Source organism: Medicago sativa, chromosome 4, assembly GCF_051527215.1.
Source record: "Medicago sativa cultivar Bolivia chromosome 4, Bolivia_mono, whole genome shotgun sequence".
In the NCBI taxonomy this organism is placed as follows: Eukaryota; Viridiplantae; Streptophyta; class Magnoliopsida; order Fabales; family Fabaceae; genus Medicago; species Medicago sativa.
In genome coordinates, this window is record NC_140752.1 from 63,973,923 (window position 1) to 63,981,045 (window position 7,123).

Here is a 7,123-nt window from a genome sequence, read left to right on the forward strand (position 1 = left end):
AGTCTCACGCGTTTTGTCTCATATTTCACTATATCATACTTATATCTAATCCTAATTAACATTGCTAATACCTTTGCAAACCCTAAACCTAAATTATTTAGGCGCCAAACAATCCAGGCCGTTGGATCTATGTCATTAGGCAAGGTTAACATATCAACCCTTTGATCAAATCTTAATGCTGGCTTGCACACATCCCATACATAATTCAAATTCAACGTGTATCATCATCCAACGCGTTTCATTTTCCGAAGTATTCATTTTCAATTCATTCTCTTATTCCAACCATCCATGCCACTTTATCTGTTCCATTTTCATCTCCTAGATTGGGTGGCACTTTGGTGACCTTTTGCCATTCTCTCTCTCATTGGCTCTCTCTGCCCATGAACCATAACCATACATGAAGAAAATTTCAATCTCTCCCATGTCTTTTCCACTTTCACCGTTGTCTTTTCTCCTCCCACTCCCCTTCATCAATGCTCTCGATTCCGACATCACCTTCGCCGTTGTCGACTTCCCCGCCACCGTCTGGGGCATCGTATCAGCCAGACAAGCAAAAAGAGCAGCACAATTTTTCCACCAGAAACATGCCACTCCGAATAAAGAGAAAGAAGCCATGGAAATTTGCAATCTCGATTGGAAGCTCCCGTCGTTGCTCTCTCCAGTCGTTGCTCTCTCCCTTCATCAACAATGCTCTCAAGGTAATCGCTTTTCCCTTTCTATGAATTGAATTGTGTTTTGAGTTTAATCACTCTCCACCTCTGAGTTGTTTCTTCAATTCCATTCATTATTGGTAATAAATTTTCAATTAGGTTCACAACACAATCAGATTTGGGTCTCTGACGAGAACAGGGTCATAGTTGACGATTCAGTTTCATCTCAGTTCCACCCCTCACTTTCATCTTCTCTGTTTTGGGGACGATTCAATTTCAACCGTTGAGGTAAGAAGTATGGGTTGAAATGGAACAAGATTGTAGCAGAAACATGGAATGGTGTATCAGTTGTAGGTACTCCCTCTCTCACTATGTTTCCTCTCATTTAAAATTCTCTACTACCAACTTATATTTTTGAAACATTTTGTTTTTAACTCAATTAAATTTTGAATCCCTCTTCTATTAGGTCATAATTTTTCTTACTCAATGTTTCTATCAAATTGGATTCTAAATCTGAGTTTTTCTTTGGCAAGAAATGCTACTATTTGGTGAAGAATCAAAATATAGCAATTGTTTTCATGGTACTGGAGTTTTGAACCCATCAATTTGCTCGATTCATCATTTGTTAATTTTTGTTTTTAATTTTTTTAGCTTTAGTTCAAAATAGTTGAAGAACTTAACGGGGTTGTGAATTTTTGTTTTATATAATTTCTAATATGCGATTATATCTTTTTTGCGTGTTTGTTCATGATGTTTAACTCTGTATTTCCCTTTTTTTGTTACTTATGGTGGTTGTTTTGGTTTTTTGTTCTAATCATGGCAAATAATTTGAGTTTAGTGTTACAAAGTGAGCTTGAAAATCTATACAAAGATGCTATGAGAACATTGAGTTCACTTGCTTTTTGAATCTATACAAAGATGCTATGAGAACATTGAGTTAAAAAAAATTAAAACCACTACCATAGGATGAAGCAATAGTTTTAGAATCAAATGTTGTTTGACAGGAAGATATCTTTATTGTCGAAGATGTCTAACTTGCTGCCCCTGTGTTTGTTGTTATGTTATATTACTTTATTAGATTCTATGATCGATTATTTCCTTCTTTCTTTATGGTTAAATCTGCAATTTTTGTTTGAGGATTCCAAAATATCATGTTTGCTCCTATGCACAATAAGAATTCTGCTAATTGAATTTGTTAGATAATTACCAACTAACTCATGTAGTTCTACATTTAAAAAGTAATAGGGCACTCTGAAGCAGCAATTAGCCAACTGAGATTTGCATATATTTTTAGTTCATTTGTAAGTGTTATCTTACTATTGCTTCCTTTGCTCTCCAAACAGATTTTGCTCCAGCAGAAAATAAAGATGGTATGTCAGTTCTATTAATGATTTTTCCGAAGTAATATTTTGATTTTTGGAAGACTTTAAATGAGATCCATCCATGTTTGAGTGATTCATCAAATGGTGAACAACAAAGCATCATGAACAACACTTTTGCTATACTAATTGCGGGTGTTCATTCCTTGAAGCAGGAAAACAACAAAAGCTATAAAAGGTGACTTTTTATGATCTAAATGAAATACTATGAGTGAACTTATACATGTGGCTGCATGTTTATTTTTTATTTTTATTTTACAAACCTGTGTCTGCATGTTTATTATTATATAGTGCGTAATCAACTAAGTGCTGCTATATTAATTTTGACCAAGTCAAATCAACCAAAGTGCTGCTATAGTATTATATAGTACAAAGAAGGAATACTCTAAAAATATATAATTCTGCACATGTATGTCACTTTGTGTAGCTGAAACCCTTTTCGTTATATATGACCATGCTTTGCTGTCAAAGTTTATAAATGAAACCTATATGTGGTCATATTAATCCTAATGCTATATCAATGTCACTTAAGTGAAGGAGGTGTGCACTTCTACCATAATGCTTATCTTTTCCATCTGATGAATTCTAATGATCAAATTTAGTATATGCAAGGCTATATTACTCTGCATGATCGTATTAGCAAAATGCTTGATAGAAAAGACTGAACCCAATAAGATAAATATTTTGAAATAGTCTTGGTATATGTAGCATAGTGATTGTTTTAATTCTGCTTGAAAATTGCCGGACTTAACACTTGGAAAATAGAAAGGGAAGATCTTATCTTCAAGCAATACAGCTTGCCAAAGGGTGAGGTTGGTTACCCCGGTGGAATTGTTAACGCTTTGAACTTTGCACCAACTTTGGAGGCTAAAGAGAAGGAAATTGCTAATGGTAGATTGGCAATGTTGGCATTCTTGGGATTTATCATTCAACACAGTGTCACAGGAAAAGGACCATTTGATACCTCTTGCAGCACCTTTCAGACCCATGACACAACACCATTGTAATGTAATCCAATGACATGAAAGCCTATGTTATTCTAATGTAATCCTGAATGGATGAATTTTGAAAGAGCATGATTGTTAAGATCCTTAATCTATTTGCATGTACAGAGGAACTAAGTGTTTTTAAAAAAAATAGAAAGGGGTGTACCTTGGTGGTGATGTAACTCTTTTGCAAGCCATCCATTTAATATATGACAATTCCCGTGCTTGGAGTGAAATCAGATCCTACATATATTTGAGTTTTATATGCATGTAGTCTTGGTTTAATTTTGATGTCTTGACTTTACTATACAGACAATTTATGTGATCTTCTGGATTATGCCAATTTGAGTTTTCAATGTATTAATAACAAGATTCATGAATCTACAAAAAATTAATTGTTTACCTCTTATAAATAGAACCAAAAAAATATAACAAGAAAGATTAATCGTTAAAAAACAATAGCGCTTCAACTTTAATAGACATGTGCAACAGAACGGATGACAATGGAGATTGTATCAACACCACTTCAAATGTAGTATATAATAAATCATATTGCAATATATTAGTTTCTCCATTGTTTATGACCCGGGCGGTAGCACGGGTAAAAGTTCTAGTGTCATCAAGTATACTTTGACAATAGCGTTTGCACCGTGATAGTGTATAATAACAAAACCGATAACTCCACAAGTTGAAATTTTCAAGTTTATTTTTCTTCTTGTTGGAATTCAAATTCAGTCAAAGAAATATGATTTCTTTGTTTAAAAAAAAAATATGATTTCTACTTATTCAATTATCAATTTCACATCGTTCGAAATTGATCATTCAAACTACAAACCAAATAATTATATTATTATTAAAGGAAAATGCTAACAAATGTCCTTAAAACTTAAAAATTGTGGAATTATGATTTTGACATGTGTTTGACTTGTATTTTCAAAAATAAAGTTTCTTTTTGTGGATTTCTCAAACAATACGTTCATGGCTGTTAGCAAGACTTTATATTAACTTATTATTTTCATGGGTTAACATTATACTTTTTTTAGATGATTATTTGACACTATACTAGTTTTATATTAAAAATTATGATGTATTTATGCGTTTTGTTAATTATTATTTATTATTTTACCCATTATAGTTTATATATTTGTTTTGATAGGACAATAAATTTAGAGTATATTGATGACAAATTAAATATTTTCCAAATTTTTAAAAATAAGTTTCTATATTATTAAAACGTGATGGTGGGATATGACCTATTGAAGTACGAACTATTTGAAGGTAGCTTGTATTCAAGTTTGCTATAAAAGGAGTCAGTAAAGATGTGACAAATATCCCCATGACTTTCAGTTTGGTGTTAGGGTATCCGATGGGGCAAATGTCATTTTGCATAGTGCCAACAGAGTGTTGAGCCAACGACATGAAGATAGTTTTTTTCTTTAGTTATGCTCACAATATGTTTCTCGAATGTTTTAACTTGGTAGGCAGGTTGACCCTACTGCGTGAGGCGAGAGTGAGATTGAGTTTTTTTCTTGGGGTGCCAAAATTTATTGAATATATATTTAGCTGTTTCAAACTATTGTTGAAATTATTAACTGGTCTAGTGGTCAGTTTTTGTTTGAATCCAGTGTAAGGGTGCAAGGATCCAGGTTCGATTCCCCCTCATGGACGTTTTTTTATTAATTTAATAAAATTAAAAATATAATATAATAGAAATATAATAAAAATATAATATAATAGAAATCCCCCTCATGGACGTTTTTTTTATTAATTTAATAAAATTAAAAATATAATATAATAGAAATATAAAAAGGAAATGAATTAGGACTCGAACACGCGGCATCCAAAAGAAAATCATACTCCCTATCCACTGTATCAAAGGGAAACTTGTGTAACTATTATGCTAGATATCGTATATATAGAAAAACCGGGAGGTGCCATGGCTCCCATGAGTCTTAGAGAAGATCCACCACTGTGAGATGCTCATATAATTCTTTATGGGTTGGGTTTCTTTATGGCCAGACAACAAGGATATACTTTGGGGACGGACATATCATGTCATCCACTGGAGTGCAACAAAGGCGACTCGTTAGGGCTGCTCCTTTTTGTGTTAGACTCTCTTATTCGTCATATTGAAGATACTTGTGAGCTTCTTCTTCATGCTTGGTATCTTGATGATGCGACTATTGTAGGGGGATTCAAAGGAAGTGGTCAAAGCGTTTGACATCATTCCGGAGTCCGAGCTAGGATTTGGCCTTGAATTGAATATTACTAAGACTAATATATTTTGGCCTTCGCGTGATGGTAATAAGCATTGCGGGGAGTTGTTCCCTTCAGATATTGGAAGGTCGGCGTTGGGGGTTGTTATACCCTAATTTTGGACCTAAAAATACTAGTCAATTTTTCCTTTCTTGCATTATAAGTCATTTGATATGTCTCTGATCAATTGCATCTTTCTCTGCATTCTATTTCCATGTTATTTGCAAAATTTACACACAAGGGTATTTTAGTCATTTCCTATGTCAAATTTCTCTCAGTCTTTCAAAATTTTGTTTGAGTCCTTTCAAGTAGTGTGAATAAGTCTTCATTTCAAGTCTATGTCAAAATCCAGTTCAAGAATTGCATTTGAAGTCATTTTTGAGTCAGTTTTGCCCCTAGGGGCATTTTAGTCTTTTCATGTGTTAAAACTCTGTTTAAACCCTTAAAATTGTCTCTGAGTCTTTCAAGTTGGTTTAAATAAACTGTTGTTTCAAATCCCTGTTAAAAATCCATTTTAATTTTGCATCCGAGTCATTTTCAGTCGTTTTAGCCCTAGGGGCATTTTGGGCATTTCACACGAAATTTCGGCAGAGAGAGGTTACTTTAAAGTACCTCATTTAGGCCATTGGTTCGTTTTAGTCCGTTTTGTCAATTTTATCGTTGCACTTTACGTTATTTCCAAATTACGTTTTTTACCAAATTTTATTATTAATTACTCCCTCCGTTTCAAAATGAGTGTCGTTTTAGGTGTTTACACACATATTAAGAAATGCAATGATTAAGAGAAAGAGAATGGTTATTTTACCAAATTATCCTTATTAACTATTGGTTAGTTTTAAAAGTAATACTTTGGAAGTAGTGTGCAGAGTATTAATTGGAGGGTACAATGGAAAAGAAAAAGTTATTATTGCATTGGAAACTGAAAGCGACACTCATTTTGAAACAAATTTTTTTAGCTAAAGCGACACTCATTTTGAAATGGAGGGAGTACTTTTTAAGTCCTCTGTGTCATTTTGTGTTTTGGTCCTTTTATTCTTGGTCAATTACGTTTCAGTCCTTTTGAAGTCCTTTATTATTTTTTGCAGTTTGGTCCTTCATTTGTTGTATTTTGCAGAAAAGTCCCAAGAGTTTGTTACAAAGCCCATGTCCAGGTGGCGTTCTTGCATTGGTCCAGTGATACACTTGGCAGCCTATAAAAGGCGCCAATCATTGCAGTGCCATGGAGATTTCAACAACTCATCAAAAATAGAATCTGCATTCTCTCTCCACCACTAAAACGAATCAAACACCACAAAAAATCCAGAAAAAGCTCAAGAATATGATGAACATATTCATCATCTTCAAAACCCTAACCGTTTCTCAACAACACAATCCACACAAATTCGTGTAAAATTCCTCATCAATTTCACCATTCAACAACAAAATTCACCAAGAACGAATCAAACAGTCTCAAATTCGCAATCAATTGCATCAAGATTCAACAAAATCGTTTCAAATTTCAGAGATTCTCAGAGATTCTTCAAAGAATCATCATCATCGAATCTTCGTATCCTTCCTGCAATTCCAACCGTGAGGTGATCACAAGAAAGATTTCGAGAGAGAAGAGGAGAAGAAAGATCGAATTCGAAACTGAACAAGAGGAGAAGAAAGATCAGATTCGAAACCGAACAAGAGAAGAAGAGGAACACGTTCATCTGTTCGAAGCAACGAAGAAACGTTCATCAGAAACAAACAACGAAGCTCTACTTCAAGCTCCTCCGTTCGAATCTCCGAATCAAACAGAGGTAAGGTCCTAACTCATCATCCTTTCGTTAAATCCACTATTACTGCTTCGAATGGCGTAGATCGGGAG

General features: G+C 34.0%; 1 long non-coding RNA gene across 1 annotated transcript; it reads left to right on the plus strand.

Moving 5' to 3' along the window:
* Nucleotides 1-226: 226 nt before the first annotated feature.
* On the plus strand, nucleotides 227-3,251 carry LOC146930652 (uncharacterized). Its single transcript, XR_015006437.1, has 3 exons — nucleotides 227-698; nucleotides 810-1,004; nucleotides 1,994-3,251. It is a non-coding gene; the product is annotated as an uncharacterized LOC146930652 (long non-coding RNA).
* Nucleotides 3,252-7,123: the final 3,872 nt, after the last annotated feature.